Source organism: Cebus imitator, unplaced genomic scaffold (genome assembly GCF_001604975.1).
Source record: "Cebus imitator isolate Cc_AM_T3 unplaced genomic scaffold, Cebus_imitator-1.0 Scaffold35, whole genome shotgun sequence".
Lineage (NCBI taxonomy): Eukaryota > Metazoa > Chordata > Mammalia > Primates > Cebidae > Cebus > Cebus imitator.
In genome coordinates, this window is record NW_016107350.1 from 4,007,522 (window position 1) to 4,033,500 (window position 25,979).

The window sequence follows — 25,979 nt, forward strand, 5'->3', positions numbered from 1 at the left end:
AAAAAAAAAAAAAAAAAAAAAAAAAAAAAAAAAAAAAAAAAAAAAAGGAAAAATTGACAAATAGGATCAAATTAAGAACTTTTGCACAGCAAAATAAACTATCAAGAGAGCAAACAAGCAACCTACAGAAAGGGAGAAAATATTGGCAAACTATGCATGTGAAAATGGTCTAAATCTACTATCTATAAGGCACTTAAACATATTTACAAGAAAATAACAAAGCTAATTAAAAATTAGGCAAAGACGTGGACAGATACTTTTTAAAAGAACACATACATGTGGACAAGAAGCATATGAGGAAAAAAAACAGCTCAATGTCATTGATCATAGAGAAATGCAAATCAAAACCACAGTGAGGTACCATATTTCACTACTCAGAATGGTTGTTATTATTAAGTCAAAAAGTGACAGATGCTGGCAAGGTTGCAGAGAATCAGGAACACTTACACGCTTTTGGTAGGAGCTGTAAATTAGTTCAACCATGTAGAACGCAGTGTGACAATTTCACAAAGACCTAAAAGCAGAACTACCTTTCAGCCCAACAATCCCATTGTTGAGTATGTCCCCAAAGAAATATGAATCATTCTACCACAAAGATGCATGTATGCATATGTATGCTGCAGCACTGGTCACAATAGCAAAGACATGGAATCAATCCAAATTTCCTTCAGTGGTAGACTGGATAAAGAAAATGCAGTAAATATACACCATGGAATGCTATGCAGCCATGAAAAACAAGGAGATCATGTCCTTTGCAGAACATGACTGCAGATGGAAGCCATTATCCTTAGCAAACTAATGCAGGAACAGATAACCAAATACCACATGTTCTCACTTATAAGTGGGAGCTAAACGATGAGAATATATGGACACAAACAGAGAAACAAGAGACACAGCGTCTACAAGAGAGTGGAGTGTGGAAGGAGGGAGGGGCACAGAAAAAATGACTGTTGGGTTTCAGGATTATAACCTGGGTGATGAAATAATCTATACAAAAAACCCTAGTGACATGAATTAACCTCTATAACAAGCCTGCACATGGACCGCTGAAACTAAAGCTTAAGGAAAACAAAAACAGTAACGAAAATTTCATTCACTTATGTAGAGGAAAAAACCTAACTAAACAAATTAAAATGTTTGATAAATATGAGTGTTTCTATACTTATTTCTTTTATCAATTCCAGCAATTGGGATTGCATGTTTCATACTATTATCCACTAAATTATTAATATGCTATTAAAATACATATATATTTTATATTTATATTAATGTATTTAACACTTAAATATTTCTCTAATAGTTTACCAAGATATTGTTGATTGTAAAGAAAAATATGTAAATATATCTAGATTAAAAAAATGTGGTACATATACACCATGAAATACAATGCAGCCATAAAAAGGAATGAGATCATATCCTTTTCAGAGACATAGATGGAGCTGGAAGCCATTATAGACAGCAAAGTAACACAGGAACAGAAAACCAAACACCATATGTTCACACTTTTAAGTGGGAGCTGAACAGTGAAAACACATGGATACAGGAAGGGAAACAACACACACTGGAGCCTGTCGGAGGTGGGGTAAGAAGAGGATAAGTATCAGGATAAATCGTCAATGCATGAAGGGCTTAACACCTAGGTGACGGGTTGATAGGTACAGCAAGCCACCATGTCACATGTTTACCTATGCAACAAACCTGAACGTTCTGCACATGTATCTCAGAAAATAAAATTGTAAAAAGAAAATACGTGAATATAATACAAAATCATTAAAATTTAACCTGAAAGTTATTTACTTTAGAAACTTATTGTTTAGTAGTGAAATTGAAGTAAAAGAAAGGTCTATCTTTGTTGCCTGTAAGTTGAGTCTTATAAAACTCAAATTATAATAAGTGGTAGAGTTTAATAAATACATTTTTTCAATTCTTCTGAATATAAAAAAGTAGTGGCCTATCCTGATTTCATTCATTACATTTTTTTCTCCAATTAAAAAATTAATAAATCAGGAATTATTTATTTTGCTAACATCATAGTGAGTCTCTTACCCAAATGATTTGTATCGTGTTCAATAGCATAGAGGATTACTTTTGGAATGTATAAATTGCATGAGGCTATGGCGGCTTGAGATGGATAAAAAGCTAAATTATCTAAAACTATTCCAAGCGGTTAAGTTAGAGTGACAGTTACGAAACTTTTTTACTTTTGTGGTTCAAAGGAGAATTTACTTTCAAGATAAGATTAGAAAAAGTAATTATTATTAATGCCACCCAATGAAGTACTACTATTTTTATATAGAACAGAATATACTTTACTGAAAAATGTTGATGCAGTCCACCATATGCTATTCAATGTTCCTCCTTTGTTTGGAAATGTTTTCTAGAAATTTAAAGTGTTTACTTCTGCCCAGGTGCGGTGGCTCACGCCTGTAATTGCAACCCTTTGGGAGGCCAAGGTGGGCAGATCCCGAGGTCAGGAGTTTGAGACCAGCCTGACCAACATGTGAAAACCCATCTCTACTAAAAATACACAATTAGCCAGGTGTGGTGGTGCATGCCTCTAGTTCCAGCTACTCAAGAGACTGAGGAAGGGGAATTGCTTGAACTCGGGTGGTAGAGGTTGCAGTAATCTGAGGTAGTACCACTGCACTACAGCCTGGGTGACAGAGCGAGACTCTGTCTTAAAAAAAAAAAAAAAAAAAAAAAACTACTTCTACCAAAAGAATTTAGAAAGTGCTGTATAACTTTCCATTTTATTTAATAGTTGTGTCTGTTTTTTTATTTTTAATATTTGTGGGTACATAGTAGATGTCTGTATTTATGGGGTACATGAGATGTATTAATAATGGCATGTGATATGAAATAATTCCATCATGGAGAATGAGGTATTCATTTCCTCAGGCATGTATTCTTTATGTTACAAACAATCCAATTGTACTCTATTAGTTACTTTACAATGTACAATTGACTTATTATTCACTATAGTCATCTTGGTGTGCTATCAAATAGTAGGTCTTATTCATTCTTTCTTTCTGTTGTTTTGTACCCATTAACCATCCCCAATTCTCACCCCTAGCCTCCTACTATCTTTCCAAGTCTCTGATAACCCTCCTTCTACTATCTATGGTCATGAGTTCAATTGCTTTGATTTTTAGATCTCTCAAATAAGTGGTGTTTCTTTGCCTGGTTCATTTCATTTACCATAATCATCTCCAGCTTCATCTATGTTGTTGCAAATGACAAGATGCCATTCTTTTTACGGCTGAATAGTATTGCTTTTTGTATGTGTACCACATTTTCTTTATCCATTTATCTCTTGATGGCTACTTAGGTTGCTTCCAAATCTTAGCTATTGTAAGTGTCTTTAAAAAATATAATGAAATATTCTTTGAAAGCCAACTGTAGAGAATCATAGGCCAGTACACTTTTCTATATCCTGTAGTGTCATTCTATTTTTATGTAGTCCATTGCATCATACTAGAACCTTTATCTTGGGATATTATCCTCTGCGGGTGTTTTATCTTGCACGTTGAATTCATCCAATGACATCTCCTCTCACCAATAGATATTATTTATCTGAAAGCTCAAATACATACATTTAAGAATTTTTCTATTCTTTTAAGTAGGAATGTTAATTTTTTCTATTTTCTATTATGAATATACACTTATTTTCTTTGTTCATTTTAAGCCTTCCTTAAGTTATTGTAATTAGCTAAATTAACATGTGCTATACTTTGGCAAATTGGACTAATATTAACAGGCCCAGCCAAGATACATTATAATAATTTTATATATGTACAAAATACATTATTAATTTATAATTTTAGAAGTCATATTTCTTATTGATCAGTGTATTTAAATATATTATTTTTAATTAGCAATGCTGTGCTCAACTTGCTTGGTGAAGTAAAATTATGTTTAGAAAGGTGGGGCACTTCAGCAGCTAGTCAAAGGAACAGAAAAAGTTAATGTGAAATAGTTTAGAGACTTTCATTAAAGGTCATTTATTGTTCAGCCATTGAGTCATCCATTCAAAATATACTTAAATATTCTGTGCTAGGTATTTGCTGTTTCCCAGTTAGATCCATACCATACGTGCTTAAGCTTGCTCTCTTGTCCATGAAACTAACCCAAATGGGTTACAGCTTTGCTCTGCTTCCAGTTAGGTTAAAGCAGTTGGTACCCGGCAGGAGACATCAGACAGAAAGCAGATTGAGGTCTAAGTGTTTTTACTCACTGCTCCAAAAAGTTGTCCTTTGGGTTGTGTCTCATGACTGATGTATCCTACTCTACTCAAGAGATCTTCCTTGTATGACTTTCTCTATCTTGTTCCCTTGAATCTAGGTGTGGAGGCAGCCTATTCACTGCACATTCTCATGTGTCTTTGCAAAAAATCCTTTGTAAATGTACTCTGCTCTAATGATTCCAATTCTGGGTGAACCCTCTGTTTACTGCTGCACCCAAACTAACACTACTGCTACAATGTACCACGTGTGGTTCTTGGCATTATAGAGAAAGTTCTTTTATTTATTTTTCTATTTATTTATTCATTATGTATTTATTATTTATCCATTAATTTACTCATTTTAAAAATAGATGGGACAGAGAGCTCTTTAAATTCCTTGCATCACTGAATAAATTTAGCTCTTAATGTCTTTTCACTTCTGCCCTCTCCCCGATCAAAATCCCAGTCTAAGAAAAGCATAATAAGCCACAAGAAGACCCTGGGAGTTGTGAATTTAAAATATGCAATATATTTTGGGTCAATATTCTTTCCATGTGATGACAAAAGCCTTTATTTTGTGTAAATCCAATGCAAAAATACAGAATGCCTCCCTCGTTAAACTCTGTTTGAGTGTTTTTTACTACAGGTATGTATTCCTCAAATATAGTTTATTATAACAATAATTTTTGATAATCAGGTAATATGGATTGCCAATGGGGATTTTTAAAAGAGATGTTTATTTTTATGTGTATGACTCATAGTTACAGCAAATATAAAAACACTATTCTTTAAGAATCGTAAAATAAGCTATCATTTCTCCACATTATTCTTTTAAAATTTTTACTATACACTATTTTTAAAGTAATTACAAGATACTTTTTAGATTAAAAAACATGAGAATTATTTAAAAACATTTAATCTCCTGAAGTGTCCCCTAGAAGGTCATTCATTGGCCACAGCTAATAAAGCACCATGCTTGCATAGTGTATGCTTGGGGGACAAGGGACTGGTGTCTGGTTAAGCAGAAGGCTTGCATTAAGAAGAAAGGGTTAACAAGAGACTGCAGTCAGATGGAGCTAGCCTTAAAGACCCACTGGAAAAAAAAATGGACATCATCCTACAAGCTCAGGAAAAATCATCTGCTACTGAGAAGTTATATTATTTTATTTTATTTTAAGAAGTGTTTTTAAAGTGCAGTTTCTTGGGAACATCCCAAACCTAATCATTCAGATCTCCAGTGATGGCACCTGGGAATCTGAATTTGTCTTGGCTTTCCAGGTGACTCTTTCTCATGCTAATATTTGAGAACCAGTTCTGTAGGTGGCAGTAGATTTTGCAGGTTAAAGCTTTGCTTTGTTTTGCTTTGCTTTTTTTCTTTTCATGTTTTTTGAGACGGAGTCTTACTCTGTTGCCCAGACTGGAGTGCAATGGGGCAATCTCGGCTCACTGTAACCTCCGCCCCCAGGTTCAAGGGATTCTCCTGCCTCAGTCTCCTGAGTAGCTGAGATTACAGCCACTCGACACCACACCCTGCTATTTTATTATTATTATTATTATTTTATGGGTTTTTTTGTATGCAGTTTTTTTTAATTGCATTTTAGGTTTTGGGGTACATGTGAAGAACATGCAAGATTGTTGCATATGTACACACGTGGCAGTGTGATTTGCTGCCTTACTCCCCTTCACCTACATCTGGCATCTCTCCCCTTGCTATCTCTCCCCAACTCCCCACCACCCACCGTCCCTCCCCTATTTCCCCCCAACTGACCCCAGTGTGTATGCTCCCCTCCCTGTGTCCATGTGTTCTCATTGTTCAACACCCACCTATGAGTGAGAACATGCAGTGTTTGATCTTCTGCTCTTGTGTCAGTTTGCTGAGAATGATGGTTTCCAGGTTCATCCATGTCCCTACAAAGGACACGAACTCATCATTTTTGATGGCTGCATAATATTCCATGGTGTATATGTGCCACATTTTCCCTGTCCAGTCTATCATCGATAGGCATTTGGGTTGGTTCCAGGTCTTCGCTGTTGTAAACTGTGCTGCAATTAATATTTTTTTTTGGTTGTTTGTAGAGACAAAGTTTCACTATGTTGGCCAGGCTGGTCTCAAACTCTGGTGGGAACTTTTATTTTCTATCTGTTTGTTTGTTTAAAGTAGAGGGATATAATAAAAACACTAACTTTAGTGTTTAATGTTGGGACAAGGATTCCTGGTAGGGCATTATTTGAATTGCCTAAGCGATGTGGTGTTGAGAATCCAAAGGGCAGGGGAAGCTGTAAAAATGGAATGGATGTGGCTTATTTAACAGCTATTTAAAGCAATAAAAAATGGACACAATTTTTATCTTAAAATTTCTTTGTGTGGTTCATAAAATTGTATAGTGAAAAAACATTTTTGATAATATATAGAATTACTTTATTGTGATTTGTTGCGTCTCAACTGCTTTGTACTGCAACTGCTTATGAGAAGGCAATGCATTCTTATGTGATTACATCTAAGATGTATCTATAAGAATGAAAGCAAATGTGTTCTGCCAAAAATGTAAATAAAACAAAATATAGATGTGAATATATTTTAGGTAATTTAGGAAAGTGAGTCAAATATTTTATTGAGATAGTGGTGAGCAACTAAACTCAAATATCCTAATGGTTACATGTTTTATAAGAGTTATTGGATGAATTTAAATAAAGAGGGATTAATGCTATACTAATATATGCATCATCTCCTAAAACTTTATTACAGAAATAAACTTTTACCTTAAAGTCTAAAATATTCAACTGAATATTTTCTCCATTGGCTCCGACAACATCCAAGCACTTAATAAACTGCCAGGAGTCCTTTTTTCTAAGTTATGATTGTTAGTAAAGTTATCGGAGTTTAAGTAAGTCCTCAAATGACAGAGATTGTCCTTTAATCATTTCTCTATCCTCAGAGTGTAGCAGCCTCAGAGTGTACAAGATAAATCTTTTAGATAAGTGCCTGTAATTAACAAGCAACATATATACTATATAATAAAGATAACACATTTAATCAAGGAGAACTCATGCATTCTAAATTTAGAATATTCATTTAAAATGACATATTTTCACAGAATGAATAAGGGAGGGTTTTTCTCTTTCAAGTATTTATAATGTGCTTCCCATTTTTGCTGACCTTGATTTTTCTTAAGATAACTCTCCCTAGTCAATCCACTTATCTAAGATGGATTTAAATTGTGTGTCGAAATCGACTTATTCCTTAAATCACTTTTGGTTCAAAAGATGTGAAGGCAGTTGTATTATGAACAAATTTACTTTTGTACTCCATTTTCTTTTATCTACTCACTGGAAAGGAAATCAGAAAAAAAAAAGGTACTGAAATTTAGAATGGTGCAAATGAAGCTTATATGGTATTCATAAAGTCAACAACAATATGAGATGGTTTATGTATACCAATGTTGTCTTTTAGTTCAATTTACAAGAATTTTTTTTTTTTTTCTTTTTGAGACAGAAACTAGATCTGTTGCCCAGGCTGGAGTGCAGTGGTGCAATCTCGGCTCATTGCAGCCTTCGCCTCCTCCTGTGTTCAAGCAATTCTCTTGCCTCAGCTTCCTGAGTAGCTGGGGCTACAGGTTACAGGCGCGTGCTCCCACACCCAGCCAATTTTTCTTTTTTTTTCTTTTTTTTTTTTTTTTTTTTTTTTTTTTAGTAGAGATGGGGTTTCCCCTTATTGATCAGGCTGGTCTTGAACTCCTGACCTCATGATCCGCCCTCCCTCCAAAAGTGCTGGGATTACAGGCATGGGCCACTGAGCCCAGCAGTAAGAAAAGTTGTTTTTTAATGTACATAGGTAACTGACTTGGTCTTATCTCTTTTTGTGATAACTCCATTTAACATTATTGAAGTGTTACATCTAAATATAAATTCTAGGGCATTATCTCTAAAAACTTTGGGAATGATTCTTCTTTTTCTAATTTACCCATATCTAACTGGTTTGTTTTTGCCTGGAATAATGCAGAACTGATACCAGAAGATGAATATCTATTCACTTTATTTATCATTTAAGAAACACTGGACAATTTAGAAAGATATTTAAGAAACTAGCTTTTTTTCAAATAAGAAAAAATGTCTGTCCTATGTTGTGAGGGATTATTGTGTTCTTCTCATTGGAATGTTTTATATTATAAATAACACGGTCCTATAAAAATAGCAAAGACCTGTTGCAATCTAGCCAGGGTTTAAATTCTGTCTCCACCACTTAATACTTGTTAAACCACCCATAAATTTATTTTAGAGCCTTGTTATGGAGAAGATCATTATTACATTGTTGAGTTGTTGATCATTATGTGTGAATATCTTATTCTATAAATTGTATGTTATGCAATCATCAGTGATAAGTATAATGCATGCAATACATATGTATAAATATTTTGGTATATTATGCAAATATCAATATAAAAGTTTATATGAAAAATGTGCTTTTCACAAAAGATCAGCACTTTCTATGTAAAAAATATGCATTTTGAATTTGTTTCACGGTGTGTTGTATGTTTGTATAGCAATCTATTTCGCTGAGAAAACTTTAGTGATTATGTTTAATATTTATTTCTGCTTTGTATGTTTTCACCTTCATACTCACTTTTTGCTCTTCACTCAATATTAGCTTTCTGTACCTGGGGTAGAATCCATCAGTTTTTACCTAAATGATGATTTGCTGCTGAGACATCATGAAAGATAAGAAACTAGAGATGGTTACTGAATTACCACAATTAAGTCCGTGGTGGTCTTCACATGAATAAATATATTGAATGATAAAAGTAAGTTTAAGATTGTTTAAAAAGTACATTGACAAAAGTATTAGATTTTATGTTAAAAATAATCCATTTTCTTCAGCAATACAAAACAAGGAAGGGAAGCAGATTTAGATTAAAGGGGACATAAGGGACATGAAACATGCAAATGTAAGCATTTATACTGATTTGAATAAACTATAAAAGGACACGTTTTTAGAAAATGGGGGAAATTTAATTATAAGCATAATATTGGATAATACTAAGTAATTCTAATATTGTTGAGTATGCTAAGGGCATCAGGATGGTAGGAGCGGGGCTCTCTATTCCTCTGAGCTGCTTATAGAAATATACAAGATGAAGTGATATGAAGTCAGGGATTGTGTTTAAAATACCTCAAGAAATAGATGAAGCAGTGTGAGGAAATCTTTATAATGATTGATTCTAAGTAAAGGCTCTACCGATAAATTTTATTTTTTTATTTGAGTTGGAGCTCCGATGTTATCACCCAGGCTGGAGTGCAGTGGCGCTATCTCCGCTCACTGCAACCTCCATCTCTGGTGTTCAGGCAATTCTCCTGCCTCAGCCTCTGAGTAGCTGGGACTTTGGGCACCCACCCTATCAAGCTAATTTTTTTTTATTTTTAGTAGAGATGGGGTTTCACCATGCTGGCCAATCTGTTCTCATACTCCTGAACTCAGGTGATCCTCCAGCCTTGGCCTCCCAAAGTGATGGGATTACAGACTTAAGCCACCATTCCCTGCCAAATTTTATTTACTTATTTATATATTTATATTATATTATATATATATTTACATTTTTTCTAATTACATTTGTTTGGAATCATTTTTAAATGAGGCAGTTTTATTATCTATTTTCAGCATAAGGTGGGACTATATACAATGATCAGTTTCCTTCTGTAAAGTACTAAAAATATTTCATAAAATTAAAAAGAGAAAACGAACTCTGTGATTGCTTCAATGACCTGCCAAGAAAACAAGGAATCATAAGACCAAAACCTAATTTAAAACAAGTAAGCAGAGTAATAAATGACATTTCACTGGAACTAGATTTTTGCCCTGAGGACATTATAAAACACAGCCTAAAGAAATTGGACTTTGTTTTTTTATATATTTATGGGATTGTCTCAGAGTGATGAAGCCTTACAGTTGAACTTCTAAATACAGTTAAGACTTCAGTTAATTATAATTTCAGTGTAACCATGCATTAAATATAGGGCCACATTCCCTCATTTTATGCTGGTCGGAGAAAAACTGTTTGCCTCAAAATGAAGAGTTAGGTGGAAAGAAAAAAAAATCACGGAGAATTTATAATGCTAAGCCAGGCTTAATAATTACTTATTCTGAATTTAGTTAATCTTACTAAGAAAAATTTCAAAGGTGCAGTTATAGTCAAGTGCCTGCGCAGCACCTTACCAAAGCAAATACAAACAACCCTGAAGAACTCTGTGTGCCTTTTTCCATTGATAAAGTTCGATTTAAAAGGAGCTTATAGTAAAAATCACAAAACACAAAAGGAAACAATATAAAGGAGAGATAGTAGAACAACAGAATATCAAATTATACTCCAAGAAGAAATCTACAATTGAGTTTAAGAAACTGGATGTGAATGATCTATTTATAAGGAACAAAAAGGGATAATGAGAACATAAATACATTGCAATTGAGTATTACAAAAAAATTTTTCTGGTTACCTCAATGAACTGGGCTTTCCAGATGACTTTGTCTAGTTACCTCCCACATTTACTCTGAGCTTGGCAATTCTTCCTGCCTTGTACAGTGAGAAACTATCAAGCATAGTGCAGGCAGGTATATAATAAACACTTACACAGGAGGTTTGTTTGCAGCAATGCTCCTTTTTAGCAATCAACCTCCATGGTGCAAAAAGCCTTAAAACAACTGTACTGAACTATGAGAGGCAACATAGAAGGAGCCAGTGGCATGTGAGACACCATTTCCAATGTTTTGGCATCAGTCAGGCATCTAGGGGAATGCCACCACATAGACGACTTAAGCTGTGTCACATAAAGCTGAATCCAGTCAACACAAAAAGAATCATAAAAATTAATAAATCAATATTGTTTCAAACCAGCAGTAGGCAAAAGTTTTGCATAAATGGCCAACTTGTAATTATTTTTGGCTTTCTGAGTCATAAGATCTTTTTCCAAATACTCAGTTCTTTCATAACACAACAGCAGCCACAGCCAGTAGTTAAACATATAAATATTGCTCTGTTTCAATAAAACATTATTTATGGACACTGAAATTTGAATTTCATTTAATTTTCACTTGTCACAAGTTATTCCTTTTTTTAAAATAACCATTTAAAAATATGAACACCATCCTTGGCTGACCAATGGGCAAACAGGTGCTGTGCCTAATTTGGCCTGCAGCCTGCAGTTTCTGACCTCTGTTATCCACTAGAGTTTTATCATCAGTTTGTTACACATGAGTAAATAACTGAAACAAATATTGATACCAGAAGTTGGGTGCTGCTGTGAAGAGCCTTGCTTATTACATCTCAGGTCATTAGTCTTTTATTTTAGTGTAACTTCTGTTTGGGCCTTCTTTCTATTTCTAGCATACAGTCCATGAATCTACAGTATTTCCTAAGATAAAATCCAAATTTAATAAAATGTTATTTTTCAAGTGAAGAGTATTATGAAAACAGGATTCTTCTTAAATACTATTTATAATTTATATATTCAGGTAGACTATTTTATATAGGAAAACCCATGATAAGTTTATAATCTTACCAGACGAGTAGAAAAATCAAAAGTTGAAATTGTTTGATTAGGTTCAGCCAACTTCACCATCTTTCTGGTTTTTTAGAGAAAGCTATCTGAATCTGAGTATTGTTCAATGATTCAATTTTTAGTGTTAGGTAGAAAGTTTAATGGCTTAGTCTTTGTGCTATAGACTCAGGTTCAGGCAGATATGAAGCTATATCATTGGTAGTGGACATCAAAAATGCAACATCTATACTCTGACCTTAATAAGTGAACAGGTAATTTGTATAGAAACAACCAAATATTAGTCTAACTGAAGAGTATTGAAAATTTCTGTTAGGACTATGCAGTCCTTATGTTGATATCTAATGTATACTTTTTCTTTGCTTGTGTGATAGCATTTTGTCTTTGAAAAATATCTGGGATTTATTTGCTGAGACAAATGTTTTCTATTATTGTCTCATTCAAATTTTAAATAATATAGCAAAAAGTTTTGTTTTTGGTATCTCACCAATAGTGAGCTACATTACTCTGTTGAAATGAAGTGCAATTCTTAGTGAAAGGTCAGATTCAAATTGAAATGGAGCTGCCTTATGTATCTCTGCAGGAAGAAAAGTGATTGTGCATTGCAGTAGGATTCTTGACCATTCCCAAGTTTTAGGAAATGACACAAAGAGATATCATAATTCTCCAAATATAATAAAGCAGCTTGCCGATTAATTAATAAAATGTATGCCTATAGACCATTAAACTTGACCTTATCATCCAATGCCCGTCAGTCTCTTTAGGTAGAATTAAATTCCTTTGCTACCTATAATACCAGAGAAGACATCAATGAGGAATTCTATCTTGGTTGATGGGGGAAATTCATTTCTTGATAATCACAAGAAAAGACAATACAATTACTGACAATTACTGTTTGCTTATACCACATGGGCAGCATCCAGGAAAATGTACAAAAAATTGTTTATATTGGCTAAATTATATTTTCTAATTTATAAATATTCCAGTTGGAGTAGGCATATTGGATTGGTCCATGTGTTTAGTCCAACTTTACTCCTGGCTCCTAAATGAGTGGAGATTTTAATCCCAGATTCCTCCTCCTAGGGGACAACGTCTGCTCTTATTGGTGGAAATCTGTTTATTTTTCTTGACTGTTTTTTCTTTAATATAATGGTCTTCAAACTTGAAAAGATGCATTAGCATCCTCCACACTCCTGGCTTAGTGGTTTCTTTTTAGACATTAGTGTGCATTACCACTTTATTTCTAGTTTTATATTTCAATCCAGGAACAAACCAGTAGAAAACATATCAACTAAAGATTGAAAAAACACTCCTTATTGTCAAGCAACTTTATTACAAATCAAAACTCTTTCATCATCAAGATTGAATTTGTCTTCCAAATTTTTCATAAAGTAACTTTCATTCACATCATCTATGTTGAAATAAAACACTAGAAGTTAGCCCCTTTCTGTTGTCAAATCTTTGGTCAACCCTGAGCCCTAGATGAGGGAAAGGTTGAACTCCAAAGAATTTGCAAGATGATAACTGAGGTCGCAAGTGATGAAGAGAGACTAAAAGGTTTTCTCCCAATCAGTGAATGATAACTTTTGTGCAGTTGGCTAATGATGATTGTGATTATGGCATGGGACTTGAATTAGGAATGAACCTCTTTGCTATGGTTCACTTATTTTCACAAAGTTGCCGGTCATCTTTAATCTCTTAGGTATAATATGTTGAAGAGGAATCTATTTACAGAAATTATTGAAGGTCACCTGGCAAGCAGAGAACAAAGACCAACTTGCTGCATGAGTGAGGTCCTTTTGTTTGGTAAACAATATTTCTATGAAGTAGTATGAAACTTGTGATTTTTGTTTTTAAGGAATACAAAAAATAAATTGATGAAAACATTTATTAAAATTAAGTATGAGTTAGGGATAAAAAACAGTTCAGCCACAATGATTAAACTAAGGTAATAAGTTATTTTACAGAAAGATTCAAAGTCTTAATTAGCTAACCTGAAAGGCAAAAATTATGTAAGTGAATTTCAATATAGGGTTTCCAAAACTCATTCAATTATTAAACAGTTTTCAACAAATACTTTATGGAATTACTTCCATAATGTGCCTAGTTGGGAAAAAATTACTTTTTGTAGTTATGTTGATTTCCTCACTCATAATAAACAAACATTTAAACGATATTAGTTATCACTGATTCTTCATAGTCCATTGCACATTATAATACCAGGAAAACATTATTTACATTCTTCAAGACAGAGATTTTGTCCTCTACATGCCTTTGAATGCAGTAGTCAATCTTCATTTGAGGTTTTTCTTTCTCAAATGCAGTTTCAGTTTCCTATGGTCAGTTGCAGTCTGAAAGTATTAAATAAAAAAATTTAGAAATATACAATTTATAATTTTTAAATCACAGACCATTCTGGGTATCATGATAAAATCTCTCTCTCTTTTTTTTTTATTTTAACAAAGCCTTTTCGTTGTTTTCCTTTATGACATGATAAAATATCATGCCATCTTTCTGTGTTCCAAAGGCCATGAATCATCTCTTTGTCCAGCATACCTATGTCATGTGTACTACCTCCCTTTTAGCCACTTAAAAGGCATGTCAGTTCTCAGGCAGAAAATGATTATATACAGGGTTGGAACTAGCGTTCATTCCAGGCATACAGTGGAGGTTATAAAATGTATTCATCATGGATAAGGGGGGAGTACTATATCAGAATGTAAGTTGGATTTACTGGCATTTTAAATTTCTGTAGTCACATTTTTCTACATATTCCAACTAAACAAGTTTTATTGTTTGTTTTTAAAAGGTTACATTTATGCTAACATTTTATAACATGTATAATGGAGATAAATGAAAATGTAAAGTAGGTCTAGTGGTACTTTTATACTCCTCTTTGTTGTCCTTTTTATTGATTTAGGGGAAACAAGTACAGTTGTGTCACATGGATATAGTGTTTAGTGGTAAAGTCTGGGCTTTTAGTGTACCCATCACCCAAATAGTGTACATTGTATCCCATAGGTAGTATTTGCTCTCTCCCCCTGCCCCACCTTTTAGAGTCACCATTGTCTATTCTTTCATTCTGTATGCCCATGTGTAGCCACTGTTTAGCTCTGACTTGTAAGTGAGAACCTGCAGTATTTGACTTTCTGTTTTTGAGTAATATCTCTTAAGATAATGGGCTTCAGCTGCATCCATGTTGTGGCAAAGAACATTATTTCATTCTTTTTGGACTGCATAGCATTCCATGGTAGATACGTATATCGCAATTTTTAAATCCATTCATCAGATGATGGACACTTAAGTTGATTCAATGATTTGCTATTGCAAATAGTGCTGTGATAAACATATGAGTGTTTCTTTTTGATGTAATGATTTCTTCTCCTTTTTATATATACCCAGTATGGGATTGCTGGTTTGAATGGTCATTCTACTTTTAGTTCCTTGAGAAATCTCCATACTGTTTGCCTTAGAGGATGTACTAATTTACATTCTCACCCACAGTGAATAAGTGTTCCCCTTTCTCCACAAACCAACATCTGTTGTTGTTTTAGTTTTTAGTAATAGCCATCTTGACTTGGGTGAGGTGGTATCTCTTTGTGGTTTCAATTTGCATTTCTTTGATCAAAGTATTTTTTCATATGCTTTTTGACTGCTTGAAAAATAAACATGTGTCAGTGGAATAGAATAGAGATCCTGGAAATAAAGCCATATACCTACAACCATTGGATCTTTAGCAAAGTCAACAAAAGTATTTGCTGGTAAAAGGACACCCTATTCAATAAATGATTTTGTGAAAATTGTATCACCATATGCAGAAGACAGAAGCTGAAGCCCTGTCTCTCACCATTTACAAAAATTAAACCTAGACATATAAAATACTTAAATGTAAACTCTGAAACTATAAAAATCCTAGAAGAATGGCTGGGCGCAGTGGCTCACACCTGTAATCCCAGCACTTTGGAAGACTGAGGTGGGCAGATCACCTGAGGTCTGGAGTTCGAGACCAGACTGACCAACATAGAGAAGCCCTGTCTCTACTAAAAATACAAAAATTAGCTGGTGTGGTGGCCCATACTAGTAATATTAGCTACTTGGGAGGCTGAGGCAGGAGAATCGCTTGAACCCGGGAGGCAGAGGTTGCGGTGAGCTGAGATAGCACTACCATTGCACTCCAGCTGTAACAACAAGAGCAAAACTCCATCTCAAAACGAAACAAAACAAAAAAATTCTAGAAAAACGACTAGAAAAATCTCTTCTGTATATTGGCCTAACAAAAGAATTTATGATTAAATCCTCCAAAGGAAACACAACAAAAACAAAAATAAACAAATGGTACTTATTTAAACAATAAAGCTTTTGCACAGCAAAAGAAATACTCAACACAGTAAAAAAAACAACCTACAGAATGGGAGAAAATATTTTCAAATGCATCCAACAATGGGCTACAAAGAACTCAAAAGTTCCACACAAAAAAGCAAACAAAGAAATAGTCCTATTAGAAAGTGGACAAAGAACATGAACAGACATTTTTTTAATAGCAGCACTATAAAAGCAACAAGTATAGGATTAAACAAAAACATAAAAAATTAATACATCTATTTTAGTTTAACATAAATTTGCCTTGAGAGGATAAAAAGACAGCAAGCTTTTGGTTCTTTTCATAACTTTTATTATGCAAGCATAACATTTTGTAGAAACAGAGAAAAAACTAGTTTACTTTAAAGTTGTCGTTTAAAATATGTAGAAACTCACATGAACAACTGAGAGCATAGACATAGTTGGACAACCTTAAATAGCATTCAAATTACATTAAATATAAAAAGAAAGTAAGCAAAAATTTTTTCTTAGGGTAATGGACTCACACATTGGCAAGGACTATTTATAGATGATAGTGTTTGAAAAGAAACCTAAAGAAAATGAAGCTGCTAATCAGGTTGATATTTGGATGAAATATATTGTTAAGTAGTGAGACAAAAATATGCAGTGTCTTCAAGTTGTTTGCAGAAGAGCAAGAAAACCATGATGACTGGGTGAAATGAGCAAGCACTTAAGGAAGCAAAAGAGGCTGAAGTTAGGGCAGTAATGAGGCCACATTGTAGCAGGACTTGGAGAGCAGAGTTAGGTCTTTGGTATGAGAAAGAAGGGAATTATTTGTTAGCAAAAATGTAAGATGTTTGGCTGAATTTTAACAAGATCATTCTGTCAGAAGAAATTAGGGGTGATAAGAGCTGGACAGGGTGACCATTCTTGGGAGGTTGCCGCAATAATCAAAAAGAAAGGCACAGAGACTGAGGGAGGCAGACAGTACAGTAGGTAGAAGTTGTCAATTACAGATATATTTTCAAAATAGAGCCAACATCATTTCCAGATGGATTAAATGTTGTTGAAATTTTTGTTTTCTTTTGTCTCCAAAAGCAATTAGAAAAATGAAATGTAAACTAAGTGAGATATTGTTTGGGGAAGACTGTCAGGTTCTTGAATAAGAAGAAAGAGAATAAATTTTTACATCTATCCCACAAGTGACTAATAAAAGTAAATATTCATTTGTTTTTAGATATGATATTACTACAATGTTGGCAGAATATTAAAATTAAAAAGGCAGAAAATTTCTCAAATCATATAGAAGTAGGATAATTTTCATCTGAAGACAAGATTTTGCAGTCATCTGTATTAAATAATTGACTAAGAAACAAACACTTTTGAGCATCCATTAAACACCAAGGACCTTTCTAGATAGGAGATATAGTAGTTAATAGAGAGAAAGCCAACTCTCTCAAAGATTAAGAGGATTGACAATAGTTGTTGTCATTTATGGCAAATGTAATGGTCTGTTACTGGAAATAAAATGAGAGGATTAAATGGTGGTAGTAGTTTCTAGACTTGTGTATTTCAGGATCTTAGCACCTAGGTCAGTGTGTGTGCTAATGCTGTACACATGAGTCATGTGTATTTAACACATCATATGACATGGAAACAACTTGTTTATAGACTGGTTTGCTCCTACCCCCAATTCCAGGAATTTCTAACCCCCAAAGTGACAGTATTTGGAGACAGGGCCTTTAAGGAACTACTTATAAAATAAGGTCATCAACGTTTTATTGGATTAAGGCTCTACTTTATTTTATAAAATAAAATTAACCCTTTTATAAAATAAGGTAGAGTCTTAATCCAATAAAACTGGTGTCCCTATAAGAAAAGGAAAAGATATCAGAGACTTGTCTCTCTTGATGCATGTATAAAGGAAAGATCATGTGAAGACACACTGTGAAGGCATCTACCTATAAGACAGGAAGAGAAGCCTTTCTAGAAACCAACACTGCTTGTACCTTGGCCTTGGACTTCCAGCCTTCACAACTGTGAGAAAATAAATTTATATTTTTTAAGCCACCCAGTATGTAGTATTCTGTGATGGCAGCCTGAACAGACTAATACACATTTCAGCAACTTATGTTATGTTATCACTAGTTTATCTTTGTTTGCTTCCATGTGATGTATCTGTGAGTGTTTAATGCATGCCACACAAAGTAAACTGGTAAATTAAGTGAATGTGAAACCAAAGTAGGGAATTATGTGCTTGCCCAATTATTGGAAAAGATAGAGAATACAAACTCTAGACTGTATGATATGGATACTCTGAGAACAGCACACAGAATTGTCCTTCCGGGGAAGCTAATATTCTGAGTTGTTTAGAAACCAAAGATTTTAGAAACTTCTGAGTCACAAGAGTCATCAGGCTGGCTGTTAAGATTCCTCTTCCTTAGCTGTCTATATATGGATTCAGAATGGCTGTCAGCTCTAGAACTAAGTTATGGATAATGCATCTGAACAGGGATCAGTAAACAATTCTTCTTTAAGTAAAATGTATTAGCCTTTGGGGACCTACAACTGTACAGGATCTTTGGATTCCTTAAAAATGTCATCCTCCAACTAAGTTGACTCTAGCATTATGGTGATCTCAATTCAGTGCTAATCTCTTTAGAACTATCTTGTATTTATTGAGTACAATTTACATTTAATTTATTTTACATAGGAATTTCACTAGAGTAAGATATTTTTTTCAGAGACTCAGAATTAGCCCTCGGTGAGGAGATAACTTCTTATCTTCTTTTAACAAGCTTTTTATTTTTTGTGGGAATTGAGATTGTGCAACAGATTATGAGGATTAACCAGATGAAAATATAAAACCCACTCTGCAGACATAAAAGAGATATATAATCTTTATGTCTACAAGGAAAATATTTCAAAATTCCAAGAAATCTATTTCTGATATTAGGCTCTGCAAATAAATGTGCAATGTAATAGACAATAAATGGGTTTAAGGAATGCTAATGTTGAAAACAGAATGTCTTAAAGGAATTTATCTGTTCATAGTATCTTAATTTGTTCTCAAACCCAATATATACAAAATTGCTGTCTAACTCAAAAAGGTTCTTAGCATTAAGGCTTGTTCAATTATAATTTTATTGAACTTCTAGTTCTATATACTTAATAACTTTCTTTGAATGAAGAGTAAATACAGTTTAATTATTAGTATATGTTTTGGATACCATGGCTATTAATGAAACTGCTAATTGCTAGCAATTACAGAAAAATTTTAACCATTGAGATTGAACTCATGTGATACATTATATTTCCAGTGATGACTCTACTGAGACCATTTCTTTCAATGACTTATAGGCATTAATATTTATTAATATTTAAAGTATATACCTTCCTCTTTTTATTCACAAATTATTGAAAGGGTAAGAAATATTTCTAGATGCTTTGGGAAAAGAAGTGTTTGAGGTACCATCTCACACCAGTCAGAATGGCTATTATTGAAAAGTTATAAAACAACAGATGCTAGAGAAGCCGCAGAGAAAAAGGAATACTGTATACTGTTGGTGAGAACGTAAATTTGTTCCACCACTGTGGAAGGCAGTTTGAATATTTCTCAAGGAACTTAAAACAGAGCTGTCATTCAACCCAACAACCCCGTTACTGGATATAAACCCAAAGGAAAATCAAATATTATATACAAAATAAATATGCATGTGTATGTTCATCACTGTGCCGTTCACAATAGCAAAGGCATTGAATCAACCTAGGTGCCCATCAATGGCAAATTGGATAAAGCAAATGTGGTACATATTCACCATGGAATCCTAAGCAGCCATAAAAAAGAATACATTAATGTTTTTTGTAGCAAACATGGATGGAGCTGGAAGCTATTATCCTAAGTGAATTAAAAGAGGAACAGAAAACCAAATGCCAAATAATCTCACTCATAGGTAGAAGCTAAGCATTGAGCACACATGAAATCAATAGACAATGTGGCCTACTGGGGTTGGGAGAGAAAGGGGGGTGTAAATTGAAAAAACTAGGTATTACATACTATGCTCACCATCTGGGTGCAATATACTCATGTATCAAAACTGAACCCCTATATTTCAGATATAGGATCCACCATATCTAAAATAAAAATTGAAATAAAAAAATGAAATTGTTTACTTAAAGGTAGGATAGAGTCATCAAATAAACCAAAGCTAACATGTAGTAAAATAAAACATAGGAATATAGGAAATCACACCTTAACCAGAGTTTACGGCATAACAAAAATTACAGCTTTGGGGAATTCTTGATTTTAGTCAATGTTATTATTTAAAAGTGTATTGTAATGTGAGTAAAGCAGCCCAGCTACAAAGATTGAGACATGCATTTTGACTACGAGGCTTATAATCTTGTAATTAAGTATCTCCATAGAAAAACATCATGGATCTCCCTATGGAAGATCTTTGCAACAGGCAGTCATTCGGTCTTCATATAAATATTTTCAATATACAGAGAACCACATGAAACAAATATAAAACTTTAAAGATATATAGAAAAAGAAAGTGTTTACCCTTGTAACTGCTACCTAAGTCAAGGAATAAAACTATGCTAGACATGTCTAATCCTGTTCCATGTCGTCTATCCCTATCAAATCCCCTTCCCTCTCTTCAAATGTAAACACCCCCTTGACTGTATAACAATTATTTCCTCATGTTTCTTATGTCTATCCCAATTTATTATACTTTACAGGAATTTTTATTTTTTAAGAAACAAGCTTCAATACTTTAAACCTCTGATGTTAAAGTCTATTTTTTATAATATTCTCAAATCTACCTTGCTATTACTCCCAAGACTTGCTCTAGTATCCTGTAACTATGCAAAATTGGACTGTTGTTTCCCATGACATCAACTTTCCAGTAATTGAGGAGGTTTCAAATAATTGAGCTTTCAACTAATTGAGGAACTATCAAATAATCTTTTTTCACAGGTAAAATTAGAATTTCTTAAACCTAGTTCTTAAAGTCCTCAACCCATTGTCATGAAAAATTACCCACAGACCTAGTTAAAAATACCTGTTATTAGAACTTTTTGTCAAATTCACTGAATAAAAAACTCCAAGTTAGAATACAGTTACTATTCATTTGCAGCCAGCTTCCCAGTTAATTACAGCATGTGTTCATTTTTTCTAAATTCCCATGTGTGGGCAACTCTGAATTGCATTAAGGATATTAGGAATGAAAATAAAATCAATTTAGGAGACTAACTTATCTTCTTTTTATCTTACTCTTCTTTTCCTTGTGATCTTCTCTATTTTTCTTTCCTATTTTTTTTTAATTTTTGCAATAGTTAAAAATAAAGCTTTCTAGATAACAAAGAAGTTATGAGAAAATGTGGACAGCACATATCATACTAGTCTGGTCAAAGTCTGCAGAATAGACTTTTTAAAACACAAAGATTAATGCTTCAACTCTCCCCAATTCATTTGTGAGTATCCATAAAAAATATGTCTGCATGACCAAGTACTGCAAAAATGAAATCAAGGCTATCCGAGGGGATTTTGTGTTGACTTACATGGAAATGGTCCAATAGGAAACCCTTGCTTTGTTTTTTATTTCCATTCCTAAACTTTATTTTGTTTGAAATAGAAGTGTCTAACAACGGACAACAGCATTAGTAATACCATTCATCACATGACTTCCCTCACTACCCTGTCCAATATCACTCTTTAGAAAGAGTCCAATGAGGAGAAAACATAAAACCAAAACAATGTCAAGCTGATTGATGAAAGTTTACCAACAAGAAACATTGAAGTCTCAAAGGCTACTGAAATATCAAATAATGCAGAAGATATAAAAGTCATTGGATTTATTGGCATGGATAATACAGACACCCCATTAAGAACTGTATTTATATAGCGATGAGGGAAGTAATCACTGTGGAAATCACTAATAAGTGAGGGGAAAATAAGGGTATTTAAGAAATTTCAGCATAGACAAATATTTTTAAGTTTGTCTGTGGAAGTGATGGAACAGATATTAATGCTAGATGGGAAATGGATAAGATCACAATTTTTGAATGTTTTTCTTGTCATGCTCCTTGCATTTATGCTGACAAATATTTACTCCTGTTAAGATTTTTATGGGTAACCTAATATAGCAAAGAATCATTTGAAGGTAAGAGAAAAGACTATGGATTGCACAGGAGTCTCTGTAGAAGTGGGGGATGGGGAAATTACATATTCTTTCTTGAAACCAGAAGAAATGAGGAGAAAGTGAATATAAGTTTTAATGAATATTTGGTTTTGAAAGCAGCGAGAAAAGCATTTCTCAATTGACATGTTTCATTTTCTCTGTTAGGTAGGAGGTGAATTTGCTGACCTAAAGTAAGAGAACAGAAATAGAAAGGGTTGATCCTGAGGAGTGTGGAGAAGGTTTGTAATTATTATCACAATAGTTAGGATCTTCAAACCATATTTGGAACAGATTTGAAATTAATGAATTTATAGCAACAGTAATTTAGCCCATGCATGATTTTTTTTTGTCATAAGAAAATGAGGTAATTTGGTTGATGAATTTAGATTTTTGATGGACTAAATAAATTACAAAATTATGTAAAAAATTAGGCAAGAACACATGCATAAGATTTCTGTTTTGTAATAATTAATTGCAGGAGTATTTAAACAATTAGGCTGAAAAGAAATTAGATTGTACACAGAAGATAAAACAATTCAATTAGTGATTTGGCTGGGTTCAAAGTGTTGGTTGGGCCACTCAAGATAATAGCAATACTATTGATGGGGAGTAAAATTAAATGCATAATGTCAAGCCTTTAAAAATTGGAGGGGAGATAAAATAGCTACAGAGACAAAGAAAGTGATAGAGTCAAGAGATAAGATTCTCATGAAAATTTGGGCAGACTTTTTACTCATTGGTTTATTATTTGCTCACTTATTGCTTCATTGCTTTCATTTTATTCTTTGTACACTTATTGCTTTACTTATGTTACAAGAACCGTAGAAAAGCAATTGTCTGAAGGTAACAATGAACAATTAGTGTAAATATTTGCCTCTTTATTTTGAGCTACAAAAATTAAAGAATTTAAAATTGATTACTAATCAAAGTCAGAGAAATGATACATTGGAAATAAGTCAGAATTCAGTTGAAACAAGAGAATAGAGGGAATCGTTTGAGAAGAGATGTCATAGAGAATGTGATCATCTACCAATGTTCCTTAGTGTCAATTTAATGCAGGATATTGGCTGTCCAAACAGCAACTAGATTTATTAGAAAACTCTGCTGTTAGAAATTGCACTGAGACAAAGTTCTAGCATATGGAATATGAGTGAAAGTAATATGTCACCTTCCAGGCCCAGCTCATGGACATCCCTGGTGTCTGCTTCTCCATGATGTTAACACTTTCTTGCTGTCTAACTGGAATGAAGACTTGTCCATGTATTTTATGTAACAGAGCTTTTGTCAAACAGAATTGTTGAATCACTGCATAGAATAGGACTGTCCCACTGACCTATTCACATACCCAGTACTCTTATAGGAGCAAAGGTTTTATGGTCCTTAGACCAAGACCTAGTTCTGGTGACTAGTCAAAATGGAGATAAATAAATAAATAACAAAGTTTAGAAACTCAGTCATTTAAGCTTAGTGGACAGTGGACATGGTGCTTTGGACTTTCCGTGATATAATCTGAGCATATACAAAGTGGCAAAAAATAAGAATCCAATTTCAGTTCGCTTATCTGTGAATGCTACTGGTCCCAGCAACGGTAAGTCTTTAGATATTTGTATAAAATTGCTTAGAATTTTTAAATAAAAATATTTTTACTTCTGTTTTTCTCTAATAAAGACATAATTTTTAATAAAAAAAATTACACAATTATATACTTAACAAAGGTAAAGTAGTTAGGCAAAAGCAAAAAAATAATATTTAAACATGCAAGCACACACACACACACACACACACTCAAATTCACTTTTATTTATTTGGCCATTTTAGTCTGAACTATTTTAGCTATTTAATTTGGGTATTGGCCTAAGAACCATAAACTCTCCTTTTTAAGTTCTATATAGGTGGTTAAACAATTCACATTGGCAAGTAGAAGCTTTTTCCTCCTATTCATTTTAGCCTTTTGAGACAACCACAAAAACAAATGAAGATTCCTATTTTAACATCTTATGATTTATATATTTTTTTAAAAAACTTTCTGATCCTTGTTCCAAACAGAGAAGAAAGTTCTAAGAATAAATAGCCATGGGCTGGGCATGGTGGCTCATGCCTGTAATCCCAGCACTTTGGGAGGCTGAGGCGGGCGGATTACCTGAGGTGGGAAATTTGAGACCAGCCTGATCAACATGGAGAAAGCTTGTGTCTACTAAAAATACAAAATTAGGTGGGCATGGTGGCACATGCCTGTAATCCCAGCTACATGGGCGGCTAAGGCAGGAGAATCACTTGAACCCGGGAGACAGAGGTTATGGTGAGCCAAGATTATGCTATTGTACTCCAGCCTGAGCAACAAGAGTGAAACTCTGTCTCAAANAAACAAGTTTCAACATTGGACTTAATAGTAGGTAAAATATCTGTATAAAGCAAGAGAAAAGGAGAATAAAAACAAAAGCAATATTTTTCAAAACCTATAAATTGTATTATCTATATTAATATTCATATATCATTGCCCTGGTGTATGGAATATTCCAAATTCAGGGTATTGTGGTACACATTATGGTGAAAAAACTATTTCTAGAAATTAAAGAATTTTAATTTTTTAATTATCTGTTATTTCTTATTTTCTTATTATTTAATAAATCAATTTATCTTATTTTTAACGGTGCACTCTAATAATACTTCTGACTGAGCTAGAGGGGATAAAAATGAAATTAATTTGTTTCTGTTTAATGACTGTTTCAATGCCTTGGTGTAAACATTGCTTATATTTGTTTGTATGCTTATGTTAAAAATTCCAAGCAGAAAAGAAGGAATCTTTTTTAATACAAAATCCCTAAGTATTCTTCCTTTGAATCAAACTTATTAAGTCTACAAAATATGCAAATTAAACCCAAACAATGAGAATTTGTAAATGTAATCATTTATGTCTCTTAAAATTGAAAATGAATCAGAGGAATTCTTTTAGCAATGTTTTCAAAGTCATACTTTGTCTTTAACTTTAATACTTTCACCTTTATTACAAACTCCACTGTGAGTAACCTCTTAGAAGTAAGCCTTATAAACATGTAGGCATATTTCTGAAAATAAAGTAAAATGGACAATTGCTTTTACTTTGCAATTTTTCCTCAAAGAGTGCAAGAAAAATGGTAGTAAATACATGGTAAATAATGCCTAAGATGCAGAAATGAGTGTCTGTCTATATCAAAAGTGAAAAGAAATCATTAGTCTTTATTGTATGGTTTTCAAAACACACATTATCACATTCTGAAATAAATTATTAAAAAGGAAATTATTTCAGAAATATGATATTGTCAGTTAATACATGTTTAACTCAAGTTTAAGTAGCTTACTTTATTTCTACCATTTATCAAAACTTCATAATATTTTTGTTTGTGATAAGTTATGCATTCCAGGCACAGGCATTCATTTGTTCATTTTTTCCACAAAATTTGTATTAAGTACTTATGATTTGCCAATCACTATTTAAAGCATTGGAGATAGAGAAAAGAATTTGTTTGAAGAAAACTTTTTTTTTTCCTGAAGCTTAACTTCTAGTGATATACATAAAGATTAACAAGTAGGTAAATAAGTATCTAATATAATACAATTCAATTATATCATAATTTACACAAGTAAATTTCAGGTTGTGAGGGTTAAGACCTTAGCTTTCCTTTCTTTAGAAACAAAAATCTCAAATCCTTTCAATGGTCTACCATGAC

General features: G+C 33.4%; 1 protein-coding gene across 1 annotated transcript in view; it reads left to right on the forward strand.

Annotated features, from left to right (window-relative positions):
• The window catches only part of CDH18 (cadherin 18), a 1,130,917-nt gene that overhangs the window by 419,964 nt on the left and 684,974 nt on the right, over positions 1–25,979 (forward strand). The gene's annotated exons all lie outside the window — the stretch shown is intronic.